The following is a 25,498-nucleotide window of genomic DNA, read 5'->3' on the forward strand; positions in this document are numbered from 1 at the left end:
TCGATTAGCAATGGCTTACAAATATACTTAATCATTATGAAAATACCCAAGATGGCTTGAAGAACACATAAACATTGTCGCAGGGGAGCGTTTATTGTCCTTACGTTACATCATTCAAAACATGTAATGTTATTTCTTCTTTTTATTCAGTTACAGCAATAGCGATGCCTTTGTCCATATTAGGGATTTCCTGGAGCGTCATCAGTTCTATTACTTCTGTGATGCATATGTGAATTTTCTGCACGAGGGCGCCCTCTGGCTACCAGTATGAATGAAACACACATTACATGTGTTTAGTGCTCAATAATGGCCAAATCCATCCTCTTTTGGCTAAAAATCTGAAAAAAAGAATTCCTCTCTCAAAATAAATTTTAAGTAGACATATAATAATGCGTGCTTTTTCCAGTGTACAGAAGTTTACTAGAGTTTTTTTTTTTTTGCTAATTTGTTGCTTTTTGTTGATGTGCCAAGCCATAAGAACCGAACTGAACATCATGGTTAAACAAAGGTGGTATGTATTTAACAAATATATTTCAAATGGCAGTTCATACTGAAATCTGTAATGCTCAAATAAATAAATAAATAAATAAATATTTAAATTTATTATATTTTATATTTTGAGAATTATCATTAATACTAAATATTGTTCAACATACATTCTATTAATATTTTATCAATATATTAATTACATTGATTTATTATAATAATAATACTATAAAGTATTATGAATAAATACAATCCCATACTCATTTTTGATACTTAAATTTTATTTATTTTTCAAATGATTATGTATTAGTTCATAGAGGCAGTTCATGATCCCATGTATTACTAATAAATTAGACAAATTTAATTATTCTATATACATTATATTAATAATATATAAATATATTATATTGCATACATTTACTATACTAATACTAATTATAAATATTATTTGTATTTTTCATATTATAAACTTGAACTTTTCATCTAAAATAAAATAATAAAATATATACAAGTCTATGATTATGTTTGATTATTTTATACTAACTGTGGTTTGTAGATTTGTTTCCAAATGTTTAGTGAATATATGCAAATGGTTCAACTGTGATTTCATGCTGATCTTAAACTAAACTTTTCCCATAAAGTGAGGTTCACGAGGGAAGACGTTTAGGAAAGTAAATCTAGGCTGTTTCTCCATCAGAGCGCGCACAGCCTTCTCCAGGCGCTGCAAACATTCGCTTACGCCAAACTGCCTGTCAGACAAACATCAAAATACCCAAAATCTCCACCACACCTCCACCTTTCCTGCCGCAATGGTCCAGACTCGCTCTGGAGGAGCTCAGCGTTTGATCAAAGAGCCGAGTCTTAGGTGAAACTCCTATTTACCCGCAGAGAGAGAGCGAGAAATATAAAAATCAGCATGTGATTGCTCTTTACTGATCGCTCACTCACTCGCTCCTCCTTCTCTCCGTCTCTGACCTGGTTTCAAACGGCCCAAGGGAGACGGGATCCCAAATCTCCTGCCACGAATTCCCTGCCAAATCTGGTTGATAGCAAAAAACTCAAAAGAAAAGGGGAGAAAATCATGTTTGATTTATAAATTGCAATTGAAACAACACTGAAACAAATTCCTCTCGTTTGCTCTTATTCTTTGATATTGAGGTCATCACTCTTGCGTATGAGGCGTTATAGGCGTATCACGGCTTGTGTCGAATCAAAGCAGCGCACTCTTTTGTCTGAGCGCTCAGATCAGATCTCAGATGCGCGGATTGAATGACGAAAGCGCTCCTTCATGCAGATGGAGAGACATCTTCTTTATGATGTGGCCTAATGTATATGACTGCGCGCCATTATAAAGCTATTAAAAAAGCTTAGCTTCATGCGGCTTCCTCCATTCATCAAAAAAGCAATATTGTTAGAGCGATGTGTTTTGTTCCCAAGGGAATCTCATTGTGAGAGATCTCATTTGTCAGGATTCCCGTTACAGGTCGAGATGCATTTCAAGCAGGTGCTGGAGCCGATTTCACTCCAGGTGCCAGAAGAAAACGCCCAGCTCTTCCTTCAACATCGCGCCGATGGATTTTCGGCATTTCTTGAAGTCAACGTGACCCTGTTTACTTTCCTAATACACATTCCTGCTCTTTGATTCATTGGTGCATTTTATTCTGAAAGGAAATATGAGTGTATTCGCAGTCTTTCAGCAACTTGCACTAGCTTGTTGTGTTTGACATCACCAAACTATTATTTTGTCTCAATGAACACAGACTTTTCACAATCAATTCCTGTATTTTTATGCTGAGGGGATATTTGACCCACAATACAAAAATGAGTTGTCGGAAATACTGGTTGACCTAAGATTGATTGATGGATGGATGGATTTTTGAATAGCCTCAGAGGGTAAAATTCATAATTTGTATTTATTTATTTCATTTCAAAATAAATGTATTACATGTAGGGTCTGTATTATTTAAGTATTAAGTATTATTTGATCATTATAAATTATGTATTAAAAACAATAATAATAATAAATAGTGATGATTATTATTTTAGTTTATTGAGAAATGCATCATTTATAAAAATGATCAATCATGATTTATTAATTAACTATTTATTATTATTATTATTATAAAAATATATAATTCTGTGCTTTTTGGTGAAATATTTTAAATCCAATTATGGTCAATTTGACACGCAACAGAAAAATTGCACCCGTATTTCAAATATATTCATCTGATTTATTAAAACATGTCACGATATCCCTCTCATTCAGTCAGACACTTGAAAAGGTTTCCGAACGCTGCTTCATGTTGCCTTTGCAAACAACGGTGTGACGGTTGTGTGTGCAGCGGGTTCTGATGAATACGTTTAAAGCTGAAAACCCTTCAGAGAGCGAGCGATCACCAGGGAGCTCTTATCACAGAGAGGAGTGCAGAGCTTTCCTGGCCTGTAATGAGCCTCCCTCACACTGCACATCTGCCAGCACAGCCAATCCCACGAGATCATGCAGTGATTGACAGCTCCTCAGGGCTCCTCCCGCTTCAGCGCTGTCTCAATACAGAGATGCAGAGAGATGAAAGAGATATACGCGAAGTAGGAGACGAGGTAGGCGAGATGCAAAACAGAGGCATGCAGAGAGCATTCTGGGAGAATTTAGCTAGCTTTCTACTGACATTGATTAATATTTAAAATCTGTCATTTAAAATCCAGCATGTTTCACTGCCATCAGATACACTAGGTTTTTGTAAATGTAACCTTTCTCTCCCAAAAACAGGATCCACAAATAACTTGTTGCCACACCTAGCTACTAGCTGGAGTAAAATTAATAGGCAAAAATAATTCTTACCAGCCATGAAATGCATTTTGCTGTATTCTTTTATTATTATTATTATTATTATCATACACAGAACAAAAAGTAAGATTTATAAATTACATATTGCTGAATAAAACCAATTATTATTATTATTATTGTTGTCATTGTTGTTTATTGAGAAACATATTATTATTACAATCATAATCAATAACAACCAGCCCCATATAATCCCATTATAGCGTGTGTGTGTGTGTATATATATATACACACTATCAGCTGAAGTGAGTTCAGAATGAGACGGGCGGCTGAGAAAGGGATAGTGATGGAGAGGATGACTCCATCTTTCTGCCCGAGGCCCAGTGAGAGGCTGACTCCCCCGGGCACCGAGAGTGCTCCTCTGCCCCGTCTGCCAGCCAACACCCACAGGACTGACTTTGATGAAGGGCACAGCTTCTCCTAACCACTTAATTGATGTAGGCAGAGGAAGACAAATAGAGTTATTAACAGGGTTTGAATGAGCCAAAACGATCCGGAACGGCTTCAAAACTATTGTTTGTCAATCTAATCCATCCATACATGCTCCAGTCCGGTTTTTATAATCACTTCAGAATCACTACTAGATTTTAGGTTGACTCACATCATCAAAAACCCAATTTAACCCCTGGTTATTACAGAGATCTCATTTCTCAGATCAATAATATGAGAAACAGGTGTGAATATCTCACCGAAAACCCTTTTAACTGTGTTTACTCCGAATGCAGCACTAGCTCTTTCATCTCTTTGTAAACAGCACTGCTTCTTCACTCTTCCTCCTCCTCTTCTTCATCCTCCCGCTCTCTCTCTCTCGCTGGTCTCTTTGAATAAGCTGATTAAATGAGTGTGATTTGGTGAGCGGAGGTCTGGGCAGTGGCAGTACCGGAGCTCGGGCCCCTCCGCATGAATATTAAGTGTGTGTGTGGGATTTGTGTCTGGGGTCTGAAATTGGAAATCACAAGTTTGACTAATCAGCTTTGAGCTTCTCTTTCAGTCTGCCTGTGCACTCGGCGGAAAGAAGGAGTAGACTGAGAGAGAGAGAAACAGAGCAGGTTGTGATGGAGTCTGTCGTTTTATAAGCAGGAAATGCAGAAGTTGGGTGCTGTGAAAAGCAGCAAACCTCTGGAGAGAGGTCATGGAAAGAGGCGGCTTTGAGACAGAAACACTGTGATTGGTCAGTTCAGAACATTACAATATTTCCCATGATACACTGCACGATAAAACTGACCGGGATGATCCGGGGGGAAAAAAAGCCCAGTCACGGTCTTAAAAAAATTAAGTGATCACTGTTTTGGTAGAAAAATAGCTTGACTAACATTATATGAGGGTCTCAGGGAAATAAATAAATAAATCATTTATATTACATAGTAACCCTTGAGATATTATTTGTTAAAAATGCATGCATAATGCAAAAATAAATGATAAAATAAAATAAATAGCATGACTGTTTTGGCACTTGATTTACAACATAAGCGTACCATAAAATGTATATGATATATTATACATATATATATTATACATAATTAATACGTACGGTGAATGTATTATGTATACTGTAATAAGCATGCTGAAAATATTATATTTAATAAATTAATATTGGGTCTTAAAATAATTGTTCATAAAACCTGCAAGCATAATTATAATAAAAACAATAAAAGTTTATATAGTGTAAATTGATAAATTTAAGTGATCACTGTTTTGGTGAAATAATAATAATAATAAAAAAATAATACAAATAACGTTACATGAGGTTCTCAAAAAATAAAGAAAACAAATGAACAGACAGTAACCTTTAAATTATTGTTTGCCAAAAATGCATGTATAATTTTTATAATCTAAGGAAAAAATATTTCTATCTAATATGTGTGGTAAAGCAGTATGTATGCTGCAAATATAAAATATATTTTATTTACCACTTAATATTGGTTTAATATTAATTGCTAATAATAATAATAATAATAATAAAAACACATTCATATATTATGATGATTATAAAAAAAAAGGTTAGCGTAAAGTGATTAATTTAAGTGATCACTGTTTTGTTTTTTGGTAAATAAATAAATACACAGTAACCTTTAAATTATTATTTGCAAAAAATGCATGCACATTGCACAATTAAATATGTTCATAAAAACTGCATGCATAATTATAATAATTAGAAAATAAATAAAATTAAAATTGTGTAAAGCACGTCACACTGCTGCGGAATAATGTCAGCTGCCCATATGATTCAACTATCAACGTGTTATAGAGTCCAATTATGATGATGGGCCTCTAGGAGTACAAAAATGCAGGAAATTAATCTCACATCTGACCCAAAGTTTAAGGGCTGGTTATTACTGCCAAAGCCTGGGAGACACATTCGCTTTAATGTCAAGAGCATTTTTACATCCCATCACCATGTCAGCGATGGAGAAAATGCTTTGAATGCTCTGGAATGTTCTAATAGAGGCACATTCAAAATCATCTGAAGTTCGATATTTGCCCACACACCGAGACAAACCCACACACACACACAAGATTCAATCAGTCTGGAGAAAGACAAAGCGTCGCTTGCGCTAACAAAGAGCCACAACTCATGAATATCATAACGGGGAGCCTTCGTCCTCGTCTTCACACTCGCTGTGTCTAAAGCTTTACAGGTAGCAACTCAAACAGCGCTCGGCTCATCATGCATTTATTCATTGTCTGCCGGGGACAGATTATGAGTGAAATTGAAAAATGCGAGAGGAATAAAAGAGCAACAGTGTGTGTGTGTTTTTCAGTCAAAGACCACCTGTACTGCCATCAGCCCTGAGCGAGAGGCTCTTTATTGTTACCTGTGCTCAAACACAAAAGAAACACCGCGGCCCAACAGCGTCTCTCTCTCCTCGTAAACACATTTATTGTAGCGGGTAACTCACATTTTAGACAAGATTTCTACCAAACTCCACAATACATCTAACATCAGGGCCCGTATTCACAAAACATCTTAAGGCTAAAGGTAGCTCCTAACTCGCAGATTTAGGAGAAAATCTTAAAAATAACACTGCCACTGCACACAGCATCATCAGCGTAAACCATCTACAGTCAGTTTTCTCTTTCAGGAGCTACTTCCAATGACAGAGCAACAGTTTAAAGACAATCATGCCAGGTGAACACACCTGAGAATCAGCACCCTTCACAGCTCAGTGCCCAAACGTCAGCTTACGTCTCTGACTGGCTGTAAAAGCGGTCGGTTTAATTGGCACTGTGAGCAACAGTAAAACATGGCTATTAACACAGCAGAAAACAAAGCAGAAATTAGCATGTGGAGGGTTCATAATGACAGACGACCCCCGTGGCTCTTAACGCTCCATCATAATATTGCACATAGGCCTGTTCTCTTGTCTGTTCTGCTTTTATCCGGGACAGACAGTGCTTCAGTAATGATTAGGCCTGTATGTGTATGAACATGAGTCATAATCATCTATTGAGACACGCCATGTTTACGAGAGCAACGACTATCTTTGAGGTTGATGGGAGGAAAATATTTTCCAATTTTACTGCCGAGGATTTGCAAGAGGTTTGGGCCAGTCGAGAGCAATTCGGTTAGTTTGATTTCATTAGAGCGCTGCTGTTATTAGCTCTCCCGTCCCATAAACAAATCACCAGAGAGTGAAATCATAACATTCCTGCTTGAAAACAAGCTTTTTTTTCTTTCATTTCCAAATTTAGTGTCAGACCAACTTGCAGACCTCTGGCGTCGACAGCAGATAACATCACTTGGCCATTTTAGGCTGATTTTGTTAACCCACTAACGTGACTTTTACTTAATTGGTCATCGTTTAAACAATTAAGCCACCAATCACATGGAGTTTACTAGGCATTTCAGTGGAGCCTCCGGTTGAACTCGTCGTCTTGACCAAATTCCCCGATGGAGTTGTCTTTTGTGCAGACCAGGGTTAGAAATTAACTTTTCCATTAAGGGGCAATTATTTTTTTTACCTTCCTAAGGGCAATTTTATAATGACCTCATCAACCATTAAATGCATGGATGTTTTGCCAATCATTATTAAATATATTATATATTTTGGTCTGTAGCGATACTGAATTAATATCTGACACTGATGGATCTATAAATTGCCCCAATAGTATAAAACTGTCTTGATATTTTAATAACAATTACAAAGTAATAAAATAAAGCATATTTCTTTATCTTTTGGACCTTTTGAGCAACTGCTTCACCGTCATCATCATCATATTCTGGTACATGCTATATACACTATGCTATAATTTATTATTATTATTATAACATTTATTGACATATCACTTAAGACTAATATAACTATCTTATTTTTTTTTTTGAGTATTTCTTTATTGCACAATGCACATTTCTTTAATTTTATGCATTTTAATATAGCTATTCATAAGGATTTTATGATCTAAAGCAAGATATTTAAAGTGCACCTGATGTTTACTTGCGATAGTTCCACTTTTGCACAATCAAATATACTTCAGTATATCTTCTGCACTACTTCCGCACAATTAAAAGAGCTTTAAGCACAAATTTAGTTGTTCCAATTTAGCAGACTTGAAGTACACCAGTTTAGAAAAACAAAAGTAAATTGCAGGGTATTTTTATTAAGCACATAAATATGCAAATGCATTTGTAGTATACTTAGCACAAAATAAATGCATTTCAAACACATTTTAGAATATATAGAAAGCCAATAGCAACAAACTTCAAGCTTTTATAACTGCTTCAAACTTTCAGGCTAGGCTTTCTCAAGCAGACCTAAAGTTAGTCTTGACAAACCTTTATCTTGGTAAATCTGAGGAGCATTTTTGTCCATGTTGGTGGCATTTTTGCCCCAAGCCCCTGATTATTTCCGACCCTGTTAAACTTAGTGCTTGTCTAGACATTGGAAAGCTCAGTCTATCTGAGCACATCGGTACATGATTGCAGTGTTTTTGTAGGAATCAACAGCAGCATTTCAAATGAGGTCTTCTGAGGAGAGTTTGCCGACCGCCAAGAGACAACAAATATATGATCTCTCCAAAAGAAGCATAACACCGAATCCCAGTACTAGGAATATATCCAGAGACTTATCCCTTCATGACTGAAACACAAACTCTTCCTCATCCCGAAGCCAAAGCCGTTGGCAAACAAATGGAAACATTACGCTCTTGACAAAAGCCGTTCTGCCTAGTAGTCGTAATCATTTGTAAGTGGCGATAAATCCGTCTCTTTCCTCCCAAATTCCGCCGGTGCTTTAATCAGCTGAGAAACATGTTATTTCTCACTCCTCTGATTCTACAAGCTCGCACCCTTTTGAATTACAATGGGAGTTCTGCGTGATCCAATTTGCAGCCGTGGGTTTGTCCGGAATGAGGGATTTGATTGACAATGCCATGAAACAATGAAAGAAATACGCTTCAAAACAGCAAACTAATTCCATTCGCTTAGAAGGAGAAGAACTCAAGCTGCTTGGCAAAGCGGTGGGCAAGGTACATTTAATTAAGATTTGAACGAATAAACTCGTCCAAAACAACTAGACTGAACTATAAGATTGACCCAGATCACTTATCCCTAGACTATATGATAAAAAAAAAATATATAATGCATTAAGGGGTTCAAACGACCTGCACTGGATTCAGTGGTTTTCTTTATTTTCAATGCATTTAAATAATGTGGGAATAAGATTAAGATTTGTTCACTTTTGATGTACTGTACATAAGAGCATACCATAAGGATAGACAAAATTAAATTCAGTATAACTACTTATAATGATAACATGCTTATGCAAGAAATTTGGATTTGGTGGCAATTTATGCAGATTATTTGAATTAATGTTGCGAATGAGTTCCCGAACAAAAGTTTGAAGTCGTCATGATCTTTTTTTAATTAAGAGAGAAACGTTCAATCAGGTGTGTTCAAATTTCTGTAGTTTATATACAGTATAATAGATCATTTATTCTGTAAAACATGAATTTTCGAATATTATTGGTGTACATTTGACAAGAAAAATTATTTTTTACTTGTAAATTTAATGTTTAATATAATAAAGTTCATAATTATTTACCAATCTATTATTATAGATTATTGTATACATATTATAGTAGTATATAATAATATATTGAATATATGTTACACTTATTTTTAGTTTTTAATACATGGATAACAAGGTCAAATGTATATAATAAAAAAATAAATAAATACATAAACTAAAATAGTAAACATTACATTTTTAAATTTACCATTTTACAAATATATTTCATGTTTTCTATAGAGTGATCTACAGAATTGAAAATCCACAACAAAAATCTTGATTTAATTTATGAAGTGTCACGGAACTCAGCATTAAATAATATAAAAAAGATCTGGAATGATACAGTTCTCTCTCTCTCTCTCTCTCTCTCTCTCTTTTCTTCAAAAGTCTTTTGGTTAGTTTGAATCCTTTCATGCGTTCTAGGGTTGAATTAGTTTAAATGAAGAAATCGGAAACTCTACTACAGGTTCTCGTGAAAGGCTAAATCAATCAGCAGTTTGGTTCTTTTCCCTTTGAAACCCGAAGCAACCACTTATGGCCATTTGTTTATGGTAGACCTCCAGTGTCGTCCAAATTAGATTATGTAGATACAAAAACATCCATTTCTAACTCATCCATCTGCAGGGCAGATGCAGCTTGTGTAACCGAGTCTATTACTAATGGAAAGAAAAACCGAGCGGGCCTCACCTGTCTGATTGCACCTTGTCAAAAGACCTCGATGGAGCCAGCAGTGTGTGTGTGCGTGTGTGTGTTTGGACTGACAGAGAGAACAGAGAGAGTTGGCATACATTTCTATATTTCGCATGAGAAACAGCTAAATTCTAGCCAAGTTCTGTCCAACTTCAGCCAGTTTGTGAAGAGCTACGTCTCACTCGGCTTGTCCCTCCCCAGCCCAGAGCTGCCAGATCAGGAAGGAAGGGCCCGGGGTCACCTTCACAAATCCACACCTGCCAAGGATGGAGGGGCCCGGCGGAGGGGCAGGGACAGCAAGGATGCCAGCGGGACAATGAGGGCCAAATCACACAGGGTAACATGCCAGAGGGGAGTAAGACACCGAAAGAGTGAGAGACTGAGAGAAACCATACAATAGAGACAGACGACAAAAGATCCCTTTAGTGCATGTACATATATATATATATACATTTTTAAAATCATTTGCAGTTATAACTTTAATATAATATTTATATTAATTATATTATGCACACACACACACACACACACACACATACATACATACTGTATATAACATTTAATAAAATGCCACAGGGAAGAAGAAAAATGATCACTTATTTGTGATCATATATTAAGATAAATCATTGCAACAGTGTTTGAATAAATATTTAGCACATTTTACAAAATGAGACACAACAGATGACATGTTCTTTGAAACTTAATTAAAACTATACTGGTGTTATAAAAATTATACCTCAATACGTTTGATAAAACTGAAGATATTCCTTGATATTTGTGCGCATCTGTAAGAAGTTCAATTAAAAACAACAAACAGAACACATTTTAATAATGCTAAACATTTCTCTATAATATTACAAAACATTCAATATTGTTTATTTTTATAATACAATTATAAAATGTATAAGGCAATTATATGTTATATAAATATAATTTAAATTTAAAATATTATTAAATATAATTTAATAGTAAATAACACAATAAATTGCCACAGTAAGTGCTATGAACATTGATTCATTAAAACAACTAATTGAGTCAGTGGTTTGAATCAGTTCCAAAAAACTTACTTGAAGAACTAAGATACAAATAAACTTTCATAATTAGATATGGTATTAAAATATATTTTAGCACAACGATAACTATGCAACTAGATATTGTTTTTTTCTTTACATTTTATGCCATACATATTCCATACTGTATTTGATCCAGCCTGAAATTATGAAACATGAGTTTGCAAAAATATTAAGAACAGCGCACACAGATTTCTTAACAGACAAGAAACCAAGAAAAACACAAGTCTACAAATGTGAAACAGGGAGAAAGCAGCTCTGACAATATCAAACAATCAAGAATAAGATCCGCAGAGAGCGGCCGGTGGATGAGCAGAGAAAGAGAGGGAATAGATAAGACAGCAGGAGAGAGAGAGAGAGAGAGAGAGAGAGAGAGAGAGAGAGAGAGAGAGGGGGAATACTGGAGGAAATCTCAGATCCTCCATCACACTCCTGCTCTCCCAATCACATTTATTACTGCCGCTATTTCTGGGGAGGTGTTCGGGACGGGAGAATGAGAGCCTGGATGTTATGCTAGCTGAGGGATCCGTGATTACGTTAGCCAATTGGGTTATCCATCATCTGAAAACTGTCGAGACGACCTCAAACATACAGTAGACGACAGAAAATAGAAAGAAGCGCCGGTGACCCAGAAAAGGCCATTACGGGGAGATATCTAATATCTAAGCACAGTCTCTCTCTCTCGCAGACAGATGAGTGTGCATTCGTCATGGAGTCACGCAGGGTTAAAGATGTGATTTATTTGCCATCAGGAATCGAATAAAGCACTAGGCATTCCTCTCTTGATCCTATTTGCTTTTATAACATCCCGAGGCATTATAGTTCACTTCCTTAGAACTAAAAAAAAAAAGTTTTTATTTTATGTTTTTCAAGGGTTCCTACTTTCATTGACAAAGGCTGTGTTCAGAATAAAGTACTAGTATGTACTAAATACTGCATACTATAAAAAATAATAATAGTAATAATTTGAAGGAGTACAATTTTTGCAATGATACTCATTTTAAAATGTAGTATGCTATGTTGTCACATGACCTGATTACATACATGATCAGTTTCATGAGTGGTGTCTTAACCATTAATACGTTTTTTTTTTTTTTTTTTATTGTGCATATCAAATTTAATTTTGTATAAATTATATAAAAAAATAAAAATCATACAATATCATTACATTTTATATAATAATAATAATAATACTATGTGTAAATTTTAGTTTAGGTCATTTATATGATATAATTACATCACGTTTATGTTGTATGGATATACATATAACATTATTATTACTATTACATTTATAAATGACAATTAAGAAAATGTGATGCTCAGTTTAAGTATATTTATATGATATAAAGTTATATGGATGTATAACAACAACAACATTAATAATAATAATATCACCATTCAGTTCCATGAATCTACCTAACACTGTTCGGGAGGCAGACACACTCTGTCAGTTTAAATCTAGATTAAAAGACACATTTCTTTAACCTGGCTTACACATAACACACTAATACACTTATATTATTCAAATCCGTTAAAGGATTGTTAGGCTGCATTAATTAGATCAACCGGAACCGGGAACACTCCCCATAACACATGATGTACTCGTTACATCATAAGAAGAATGGCATCGACGCTAATATTAGTCTGTTTCTATTCTGTTTCTCAGTCCGTGTCCGGATCAGATGGTGGATCGGCGCCCTGATCGTCAGCGGTGGCCGGACACCTGGATGAGCCCCGGGGACATATCGTAGCCACCCGATCCGGTACATATCCAACCCAGATGGTCACTGCAGTCACCAGATCCAGTCTGTATCCAGATCAGATGGTGGATCAGCACCCAGAGACGACCTCTACAGCCCTGAACGTCAGCGGAGACCAGGACACCTGGATGAGCGCCAGAGACAGATCCCCAGTGAGGACCCCGCCACTTAGACAGGCATCGGGAAAGACCACTGGAACCAGTTGAGCCCTTACAATCTGACTTTGCTGCAGTTGTACACTGTACACTCCTCTGGTTTGGTGTGTTTGCATACGTGTGAGATGAGCCCCGCTCCTCGCAGCCTGTTTTCTTTCCTAAATGAATGTAATGGGGCAAACGGAGGGGAAATCGCTCGTCTCTCATTCAGATAATTCACTGGCTTTTCACCTCCAAGACTCCACAGACTATCAGCACACACAGCGTATGATAAGGCAACACACACACGCTGTGTTAACGTCACTGTATTATCACTACAGTACAGCAGCAGACACACGCTCATGAAATGAGCCTATCCGACTGGATATGTATGTGTGTTTCTGTTTCCACACAACAAAAACAATCATTTTGTCATGTTTCCCAGTAAAAATATATATGATATATTTGATTTATTAAATTGAGATATGATAACAAAGAATGAAAAATAATTTAAAAAGGTCCCTAAAATCAATAAACATTGTTTTTTTTTGCGCATGATTTAAGCATATATCAAAATAAATATGATTTAATGCATGAAATTAAGAATGAAAAAATAAGAATAAATATGAATATGTGATGCATTTAAAAAATAAGTATTTTTAATGATTTAAGCATAAATCAAAATAAATATGATTTAATGCATGAAAGAATTAAAAAATAAGAATAAATACGAATATGTGATGCATTTAAAAAATAAGTATTTTTAATGATTTAAGCATAAATCAAAATAAATATGATTTAATGCATGAAATTAAGAATTAAAAAATAAGAATAAATACGAATGTGTGATGTATTTAAAAAAATAAGTATTTTTAATGATTTAAGCATAAATTATAATATATTATTTGATCTATTAAATTAATAAACAATGAAAAAATTAAGACATAAAAATGCTGTCCCTTGAATTTTTGTGTTTTCACAGAAAAAGGACTAACAAATATAAAGAGGAAAACAAAGCTCTAGAAGCATCTTTCTTTCTCTTGTTTTATTGCTACCAACAGACTCAGTATGAGCTGCATCTCTGCGGGAAGCGTCAGTAAACGAGCAGAGGAAGCAATAAGTGGTGTATCTGCCAACGTTTTGCTGCTGATGTAAGCAGCTGAAATTACCGTAATCAAAGGCAGCGCCATTAAGACTGTGTGCTTGAGACATATATGAGATTTTACTTTCCCTTGGGCTTAATGAAAGAACAGATTAAACATTCACACCATTTATTTACACATCAATTATTAACAAAAAGTATTTAAAGTGCGCTCCAGCGATATAATGGTGCTCTAACTGATTTAAGCAGGGAAAAAAAGACAATAAATAAAATAAAATCACCACCGCAATTAAGATGAATTTGTAGTTGTACATTAATTAAGGTGAATGTATGCTGTAATGCAGCAGAGCTGTGGCTGCGTTATCGAGTAAGGAAATCTCATAATCGCATTTGTAATGGAGAAGAAAATGTGCCTTTATGACAGAACAATAAAACATCAGAGAGAAAGTGACGTCTGCACTTACAGTACACTGGATACAGGTTTCTGATGGATTCAGATGCCTCTCATTTCCAACATGTTCTCTGTCCATTAAGTGCTTTATAATTTAATAGTTTGCATATTTGATAATCCTGCCAGTTAGTAATCAGTAACACATACAACAGTCAACAAAAACAGCATCACAATTTAGTTCACTACAGTAAAATAATGTATTTGGTTCATTTTTTAAACAAACAAATAAATAAACAAACACAAATAAATAGAAAAATATATATATTATTTAATTTTATTTCATTTCATGTAGTTGCCAAGGCAACATTTTTGGGCCATTTTAAATGTAGTTTAACTAAATTAATTATATTGACCAAATTAGGCTACTTTCATTTTCATATTAAATATCTCAACACACCATTAGATATGACTTTAAGCGTAACTTGTGTAGATTTATGTAGTAAAAAGGCTTACTTCCTTTGGTGTATATTTGTATACTTTTACCGTCTATCAATCTCAGCATGGGTTAATTTTGTCGCTAAACGTTTGCCTCACTCAAGGTTAAATTATGTCTTTCTTTGGCCTTCACTCTGGAAGTGATCTGTTGATTCTGCTAAACTTTAAAACTGAAACTAAAACGGAAACTAAACTATATAAAAACCAAAAAATGTGTTCACAAAATAAAAACTAAACTAAAACAAAAATATTAATGAAAGTAATAAAAACTAAACTGAATTTCTTAGCAAATTTGAAAACGATATTAAAATAAAACTAATTTAAAAATTCTAAACCATAATAACCTTGGTGTGTGTGTGTGTGTGTGTGTATACAGTATCTCACAGAAGTGAGTACACCCCTCACATTTTTGTAAATATTTTATTATATCTTTTCATGGGACAACACTGAAGAAATGGCACTTTGCTACAATGTAAAGTAGTGAGTGTACAGCTTGTATAACAGTGTAAATTTGCTGTCCCCTCAAAATAACTCAACACACAGCCATTAATGTCTAAACCGCTGGCCACAAAAGTGAGTACACCCCTAAGTGAAAATGTCCAAATTGGGCCCAATTAACCATTTTCTCTCCCCGGTGTCATGTGACTCGTTAGTGTTACAAGGTCTCAGGTGTGAATGGGGAGCAGGTGTGTTAAATCTCATACTGGTCACTGGAAGTTCAACATGGCACCTCATGGCAAAGAACTCTCTGAGGATCTGAAAAAGAATTGTTGCTCTACATAAAGTTGGCGTAGGCTATAAGAAGATTGCCAAGATCCTGAAACTGAGCTGCAGCACGGTGGCCAAGACCATACAGCGGTTTAACAGGACAGATTACACTCAGGCCTTGCCATGGTCGACCAAAGAAGTTGAGTGCACGTGCTCAGCGTCATATCCAGAGGTTGTGTTTTGGAAATAGACGTATGAGTGCTGCCAGCATTGCTGCAGAGGTTGAAGGGGTGGGGGGTCAGCCTGTCAGTGCTCAGACCATACGCCGCACACTGTATCAAATTGGTCTGCATGGCTGTCGTCCCAGAAGGAAGCCTCCTCTAAAGATGATGCACAAGAAAGCCCACAAACAGTTTGCTGAAGACAAGCAGACTAAGGACATGGATTACTGGAACCATGTCCTGTGGTCTGATGAGACCAAGATAAACTTATTTGTTTCAGATGGTGTCAAGCGTGTGTGGCGGCAACCAGGTGAGGAGTACAAAGACAAGTGTGTCTTGCCTACAGTCAAGCATGGTAGCACCCCTGTATATTAGGGGTGGCACGGTACATGTATTCGTACCTAACCGTCACGGTACAGACATTTCATGAGGCCTTACGACAAATACTGGCAATTCACCCTCAATCCAGAAGGGGGCGCCTACAGTAATGCAACGCTATTTGATAACCGCCAGCAGAAAGGGAAGTCGTGGCCTAATGGTTAGAGAGTCGGACTCGTAATCCAAAGGTTGTGGGTTCGAGTCTCGGGCCGGCAGGGATTGTAGGTGGGGGGGAGTGAATGTCCAGCGCTCTCTCCACCCTCAATACCACGACTGAGGTGCCCTTGAGCAAGGCACTGAATCCCCAACTGCTCCCCGGGTGTGTTTGTTCACTGCTGTGTGTGTGCACTTTGGATGGGTTAAATTCCAAATACAAATTCATTACAAAAATACAAATTCCGAGTATTGGCCGTATGTCACGTCACTTTCACTTTCAGTGTAGCGCCATACGTATCCCTTCTAGCCTTAGAGTTGCGCACTTGAAAACAAGACATTGACCATATGTTGATTCTGAACGTGTCTCTCACATAGACTGACAAAGGAGTATACTTTAAAGGCTTACGCACTCAACTGTTTGCAAAATGGGGCTTTGTGCTCGTGTATCCTACCTTTCTCATTCATCACAAATCCAAATATTACATAATTTGCGATGTAACGTATATGAATGCTAAACTATTATTTATTAAGTAAATGATGGGCTTTGTGCTTCAGTCGCGTTCCAACGGTGACACAGAGGCGGGTGCGCTGATGTTTGGCTCACTGTATTTTATTTTGATAAAGTACCAACTGCACTGTCAAGTTAGCAATGCTGGAACTGATGTGTGTGTGTTTTTTGTTTTTTTTTGTGTGCGTGTGTGTGTGTGTGCGCGCACCGGCACGATCACTTCAACTGTTTCCTTGTAACAGCAGAATCAACTTTAAACACTTGTTGTCTTATTAATAATCACTGTATAAAAGGTCTGCTTTTATTTGTGTACACTCACAATGAAAAAAAAACAGATGTTATATATATAACATGTAATAATATTGTAATAAAAAATGTAATTTGCACTACTGTCTGTTTGAAAATAAATGAAAAGAAACTGAGCATAGATTTCTTTTTTCCCTGTTGTACTGAAATCGTGAGCCCCGAACCGAGGTACGTACCGAACCATGAAAATGAATCTGAAAACATAAAATATCAAAATAAAATCTAATTCTTAATATTAAGTATACCAATGGTACTAATATAACACCAATATTTTTGTTAAATCAATCAATAAATAAATCAATAAATACATTTTTACTTATAAAATATGAGAGATACTTTAAATGATTTTTGAATCCAAACATATACAATAAAATTTTATTTAATCAATAAAAAATGAACTAAAGTGCAGATTCCCTGTCAGTCAAGTGACAAAAGTCGGGCGGCATCAGCAGATCTGAGACATTAACTTCCAATTATCACAAGCCCAAAGAAGGATCAAAATAAAGGTAAAAGGAAAAAGCACAAAACCAACAGCTGCTAAAATTTTATCAAAAGCTATTGAGCTACTTGCACTTCATAATCCAACTGAAGCGGAGTGCAGCGTCAGGACGGACTGGATTTAGAGGAGGAGAGGTGAAGAGAGACCATGCTCTCCTCTCGCTCTCATCTCGTCTCACCTTGACTTGCAGCAGCTTAGAGGATCTCACTCTAATGGGAGCAGCCGTCAATCAAATCATGTGCATCAAAGAGGTGACAGTTTGTTTCATGCTCCTGAAATATCATTCTGCGTGACACCGACAGCTCAGAGCTCTGCACCCCACTCCATACACAACTCCAGCACATCTTCTGTCTGAACACACAGGTCCTACAGTCCTGGCCCCCTGGAGAGCTTCATACTGAATCACGGCTTTCTTCCTGCAACAATTCACTCGAAATCGCTAAAAACCGAGAGCTACGAGGCTAAGCTAACCAGACGCTGAGACAATAAACTTTAACTCGACACAAATACTAAGGTCAGAAATCCAGTACATTCACAATAACGACAAGATTCTATACAATTCTAATTTAAGGCGTCATGATTTAATTCCAAAATGATTCCTGTCTTTTAGACTCTGCACGTCCTGTGATTGTCCGGTTAGATTCAACTATGCTCATATTTAAAGATTCAGATCACACACAAAAACAACACCACGCAACACGGTTATTATCATTAATGGAAACAATTTTCGTAAACTGGCGTGATACTAAGTTTTAAATAAACTTAAACCAAACTAAAATACATTTTCATGAAATGTATCAAAATAAAAAATGGTCAAACATTAGAAAAAAACACCACAACATAAATAAGACTAACTAAATCAAATTGAAAAAATAAAATGTAATTCAGATTACTAACTAAAACTATAATAGTATACCAATGATACTAAAATAACTCTATAGTAAAAGATCTTTAAAAAAAAAAAAAAAAAAAAAAATATATATATATATATATAAATAATAATAATAATAATAGAACAATAAAATACACAAAAAATAAAAGGAAAGCATAAACAAATACAAATATTCACTATTTATAAATTATACTATTTAGCACATTAACATTAGCAGCCCTAAATTATTAAAACAAAACAAACAAAAAATAAATAAAAATAAAATGAATAAAAAAAACAAAACCCAGATAAAAATAGAATAAATATAAAATAAAAATTATAATAAAACGAACAATTATAGTGTTACAACGAAAACTAAACCTAAAGAAATCATTAGATAAAGATTAAGTCTCTCTTTTAACATACATTACAGGTCTTACTGAAAATAATTAGTGCATTTTAATACAAATATGATTTTTTTGATAAAAAGGTCACCTTTTAATTCTTTTTTATTTCTCTCTCTTTTTTTCTTTCAGGATCTAATCAATTTAAGGCTGACGTCTTATTTTTCAACCTCTTTCCGTATCATTCCATGACCCAATTAACATGTAATGGATGAATCTAGTCTTTCACAACCCGATTTAAAAAGGAATTTATCCACTCAAAGACACACTTCTGTATGTTTTGTTGGCTGAGCGGTGGACGCCCAAGTACTCAACAGTACAGCATATTGAACAGCTGTACTTCCATCCCTAATAACCTTGTTTGGGCTGGTATCAGATTGATTTGAAATGTAGCGTGACTCAGGACTGTGAGATGTGAGGCTCATTCACAGATCCTGAACCCGCTTCAACTGCCTCTCATTCGTTCAGAGGGGACCGATCAAACCACGCTAATAAAGCAGGAGAATCTGGATAATGGAGCCTGGGACGAGAGCGGTGTGTTCACTGGCCCTGGCCAGTCTTACAAACCTTTTACAGGCCAGAGAGCCGCGACTCTCCACGCTTTACTGCCGCTCTGACCTTCGACGGCACGCTGTTAAAGGCAGACCAACCGGACCCAGACATTTGGTAATTGTCTGAGCATATTTATTCAGCTGCAGAACGGCGAGATAAAGAGGTTTTTCTGTTTCCGCTGAGGGTTTTCGCCTGAACGTCCTCTTCTGTTGATGCATTTTTGGCCAAGAAGAGAAACATAAAAAGGCTTTTATTGACTTTATAGACACGGGTTGTTGCTGTGTCGACAAGACGTAGATGAAATCACATGCAAATGTTCACAATCCCAGGCTACTGATGGGTGAGATGCAAGAGGTTGAATTTTGCCCAGAAGCCCTCTATATGTATGTATATTTTTAGTATACAACATGTCTGCGACATATTTCAACTTTGCAAATCAAATTAAATTATTTATTTATTTACCCATTTTTAACCCCTTTTTTCCCCTGCATGCAGCACACTTCAGTATGATGGGACCACAGTTTTATAACATTTTATCATATAAAATTATATAATATAATATTTCATAATATATAAAATATTATAAAGATTATAATATAATTACATATAATACAATATTACTTTGAGTATCCAACATATCCAGCTCATATTTCATCAAATAAATAAATTAATTAATTAAACTTTTTTTATTTTACACTGCATGCCACATGCTTTGGCTTGTATACAATGATGGCACCAAGTTTTGTTTTGTTTTTATAATATAAAATATTTTTTTAGAATGTATAATAATATATTTTTATAATATAAAAAATATATATTATGAAATATATAATATAATTACTTTCGGTATCCAACATCGGTCATATTGTATCCTAAATAAATAAATACATACTGTACATACATACATAAATATATTTTATTTTAAGTTTTTTTCCACTGCATGCAACATGCTTCAGCTAGTATACCATGGCGGCACCACAATTTTTCATCACTGAAGCCTGTATCCAATAGACTCCACCGCACTATAAACAGCATCCAACATCATCATGGCGTCACCTTTTTAATACCAATAAATCAATGGCATGTCTATTGGCTGTGGCTAATGCACTTTGGAGGCCTTGACCAGGCCAACAAAACAGATATTTATTTGAACATGCTGGAAAATTAACGACGCATTCCTTCAATGCATTCCCTCTCTCTTTTTTCAATGCAACAAGCCTGAAACGGCACACAGGTCACATGAAAGTCAGCAGATGTGTGGCCGCCTCAGAGTGATTGGTGGTGCTAGCAGTGATCTAAAGATAGCTGGGAAAAGAGAACAAGTTCCCAAACTCAAATTTCCAGTAAACAGCAATGATGAAGGAGGAGGGCTGTGTTACGCCAGTCGCAGATTTAGCCTGCGGCGTGTGAGAAATACGCTGCTCGAGGCTACAGCGCACAACATCGCCTCGTGTGCTCTGAACTCATCGACTGACTCTCAGGACTCAAACTGCAAACTCGGACTGCATGTCAAGAGCTTTGAGATGTGAGATGCTGCCAGTGAATTGTAAGTGGGACACAAGTGTTATGAGGCTTCAGGCTGCTTTTCAATGCTCAGACAAATGCAAACAAACAGCACAGCCACTGGAGTCTGTGTTTGTTAACTTTTGTTGAGGGAGCGCGAACATGCCTAAAAAGATCTGAAGCTGATCTTTTCAAGAAGATTCATGACATTCTAGCTAGCAGATACTCAATAAATGTAAACAACAACACCAATAATAAAGGTTAATTGTGGTTGATTTTACTTTATTATTACCATAGTTATCACAAATCCTGTCTGTGGTTTTCCGTCTGCTCGACACCAGATGCCTTCCAGTGACTCTCACACTACACAAACTGTTGCATGTCACCCCGGACTACATTTCCCATCATCCACAGCACTGATTACACACAGCTGCAACCAATCAAACACACTTTATAAGCCTTGGACTTCCTATTTCGGATCGCAGAGTATTGTTTAGCATTCTTCGCTCTCCTAGTGATAGCTACTTTACGGAGCCAGTTCCCTATCTAGTCTAGTCACATCGTGTTGCCTTATTGTCTGTTTCCTTTTCTGTTGTTCTGTTTCTTGTCTGGTCGTTTGGCCTTGCCCTGTTGGATATTGTTTGCCGGAGACTGATCACGTCTGTCCTTGGATTACTCTTTTGTCTCGCCTGTGCCATACCTGTTTGCTGGTGTTCTGCCTGTTTCTGACCATGTCTGGGAATAAAGCTCTGCAAATGGATCTGTATGTCTCTCGTCTCGTTCGTTACAACAGTATTATAGAATTTCAAATTATTACTTAGAGTATCTGAAAATAAAATAATCTCATGTTAAACATATCCACGTCTAATTCCATCCTAAAAAAAATAATTAATTAATTAATAATAATAATAATGGTCAACTGTGGTTGATTTTACCTTATTATTATCATTGTATTATGATGATGAAATATATTATCTGATAATAAAATAAATACAATTTAAACAAACAAATAAATAAATGAATGTTGTTTTTTTTCTCCCCCTAGTGCTATGCCTAATTAACATGAAAAAAAAGAATGCTAAAATAATGTCAGAATATTAAACAGAGTATTATATGTTTATTTTGATTTGGGGAAAATAAATGAAATATTACTTTTTTCTTTTTTAAACTAGATTCTCTGCTGCGGATACAGGCCTCAGTAGGCGGCTGTGATTGACAGAATTTGAACAGACCCTTGCTGAGCCTTATCCACTTCCTGTTCTGTGCACTTTAGACAGGAAATCCTCCTCTCCAATGTTATCTACAAAGAGATGAAATCTATTTTCCTCCGTGACACTTCTTTAAGAGAATAAACACTTAAACGTCCAAGAAAACATCTCTGAGAAAATCTGTGATAAAACTTTTTCCTCTCTTTCTAATGAGCTAAAGTTGACGCTCGCTCAAGGACTGTTTATTCCAGGAGCCTGACACTATCAAACTTCTATTAGTTTTCATTTAGAAATGCAAATGTTTGTTTGGGCTTTGTTTTGAATCACGGAGGGAGTCGGGCCTTTCAAATGAGTGGTGCGACTGTCTAGAATGTGAATGCATTATGCCATTCACGCAGATTACAGCCCTCGCAGCCAAACGCCAATGAAAGTGTGCAATTTATTCCAGAAGCGCAACAACAAATATTACAACGTATTTCACAAAGGCTTGCTTCTAAGTGATATGCAAAGCAGTGTGAAGCTCCAAACTCACTATTTAAAATATATGCAGGATGATTTGCATGTAATCAGATGTCAAGCAGGTACGTTTGCAACAAGGCTTATAACTCTGCTTTCTGAAATAAGCATTTTATTTTAAAAGGAGAGAAGATTTAAGACCTCTGTTTAAGACCTTCCATATGCAACTTATAGTTAAATAAACGTGTTTATTATTTCACGCTGGAGAGCAAAGAGTTGAGATGCTCATATATGAAGAGGAAAAACAAGCAAAGAATGTGCTAGAATTTCATAAAGTAATCTTAATGTCACAGACTGTGCTGAAAATATTTGTATTTGCTTCTGGGTATTTAGCTAATTAATAAACAGAAAATGGGCAGGAAACCAAGGGCTTTTGGTTGTAGGATGTTGTTAGCTCAGATTTAGTTTCAGTAATGTGATTAATGCATCTTTTGGGGTTTTTGTATATCTATGGGTGTCTTTCCTTATTTTCAGACAGAACGGCTGAATATGCACACTGCAGAAAATATAAAAGCCTGTATCATCAGCCATATAAGAAACATTTATATGAACCCTGAAGGACAGACAAAAGCAATTGTTTTCAAGCAGCAAAGTTTGACATTTACTACATCAGGACACTCTGGAGTGAAAGATGCTGAGCAGAACTGTCGGTAATAACATCTATCAGTGTCATAAAACAAGCATTTCCACATCGCTTTTTTTTCTCTTGTATTTGATTGTTCTCTTTGTCTAAACAAAACAACAAACTATACTCTGCTACTAACATAAAACTATACTGATAATATACTGATATACTATAAAAAATCTGATGTAATGTTATTTTGAAGGAATTTTCCGTGTTTTTAATTGAGTTGTGTTTAATGGTTGAATGAAACGTCCTTAAACGTAACAGAAAATGTACCGCTAATTTTCTGCCAAGACATTATCCTTTTTTCCTTTTTTTGCAGTTGATGATGATGATTACAACAACTGAAGAGTTGCTGAATAATTATTCATACTTATAATTCATACTTATAATGTAATAATGAAATTATCAATAAAAGTATAAAATTACATATTATACAGTATTTATATTTTAAATAATGCATAATATTTAACAAGATTACTATTACTATTATTATTATTATTATTATTATTATTATTATTAATGACAACTGAATAGTTGCTGAATAATTATTCATACTTACTGTATAATATAATTCATACTTATAATTATTAACAAAAGTATAATAGTGCATGAAAATATGCAATATTTATATTTCATATAGTGCATATATTTAATAAGAATAATGTACAAATATATTATTATTATTATTGTTGTTGTTGTTGTTGTTGTAAAAATACTATGTAATTAATTGATGATATATATATATATATATATATATATAGAACATAATAGAAATTGCCCATACTTAATGTAATAATTTAATAAAATATTATAATATTTATATTTAAAATAATGATGCATTATTATTATTATTATTATTATTATTATATCTATGAACAAATAATAGATGATACTGTATATAGAAGATATTGAACTGAAAAGTTACACAATACTTACTGTAATAATTTAATTAATAATACAAGTTTGTCAAATTATTTAGTGTTACTATTTAAATAATAAAGGTAAAACTTATCATAATAAAGTATTTTTTATAAATAAAATGCACTATTATATTAGATTACCTTAGTAATATGCATGCATAGTAAATCAATAAGTGCATAAATGAATGTTAATATTGCTGTGCATTCACACACTGCAGTACACTAGGGACAGAGCGCTGCCACCAGAGATATTGGCACAAGGATTCATTAGATTACTGAGCGCTACGTAACCTCCTCACATTCACACTGCGGCCGAACGGCGGGGTGTCAGCGGCCGGTGGTAACGCTCCTGCTGGGAGAACAGCAGTTGGTAACGTAATAATCCCCGTCCCACTGCATTCTGGGAAAGGTCACAGCCTGAGTGACTGACACCTGTCCATCACTGCCTCTGCTTCACGCCGCAGACGAGCCAATTACCCACCACCGTAATAAACCCACAGAGAGTAATTACTGTTCATGACAGAGACACGCTGGCCTTTAGTAGCATTTCCATAACTAACCGCTAACCATTTCATAACTGCTAGAGGAACAGAGCGATTCTTCAGTGTGAATACAAAGCGACTTTCCCTTAGTTTTCATACACTGATGGATGGTTATTGGTGAATTTGTCATAAATACCATAAAACAAGCCACGAATCTGGAAGCTGGAGAACAGCGACAGCACAAAATGGAATATATTGCTTCTGTATCTCAGAAAATACTCTCATTTCACCACAACAAATGTAGGTCAATCCTCTGCATCAGATATTCAGTGTCTGTAACACACATCAGAACGCTGACATCAACACAGAAGATGAAAAACAACTTCTCAACTCTTCCTGAACACACAAACTTCTGCAACTTTTAGTCCATGTCTGCATGCTTTGATGCAATGCTAGTGAACTTCTAAAAGATGACAACTTTTTTAAGCACAATCGTTCTCAAAAAGATTCACCCTGTCCTCAGTTGCATATGCATTTCAATCTTCCTAAATATTAATACCACCAACTAGTTGCATTAACAAATAGAAAATCATGGTTCTGTGGACCTTTAATGCAAACCAAAGACTAAAGGATGTTGGGAGGGAAAAAAAGGAGTACATT

At 35.5% G+C, this 25,498-nt stretch overlaps 1 protein-coding gene across 3 annotated transcripts in view; it reads right to left on the reverse strand.

Moving 5' to 3' along the window:
* LOC306863618 (partitioning defective 3 homolog) overlaps positions 1-25,498 on the reverse strand; it is a 463,239-nt gene that overhangs the window by 72,947 nt on the left and 364,794 nt on the right. The window lies entirely within an intron of this gene.

Source organism: Barbus barbus (genome assembly GCF_936440315.1).
Source record: "Barbus barbus genome assembly, chromosome: 44".
NCBI classification, from domain to species: domain Eukaryota; kingdom Metazoa; phylum Chordata; class Actinopteri; order Cypriniformes; family Cyprinidae; genus Barbus; species Barbus barbus.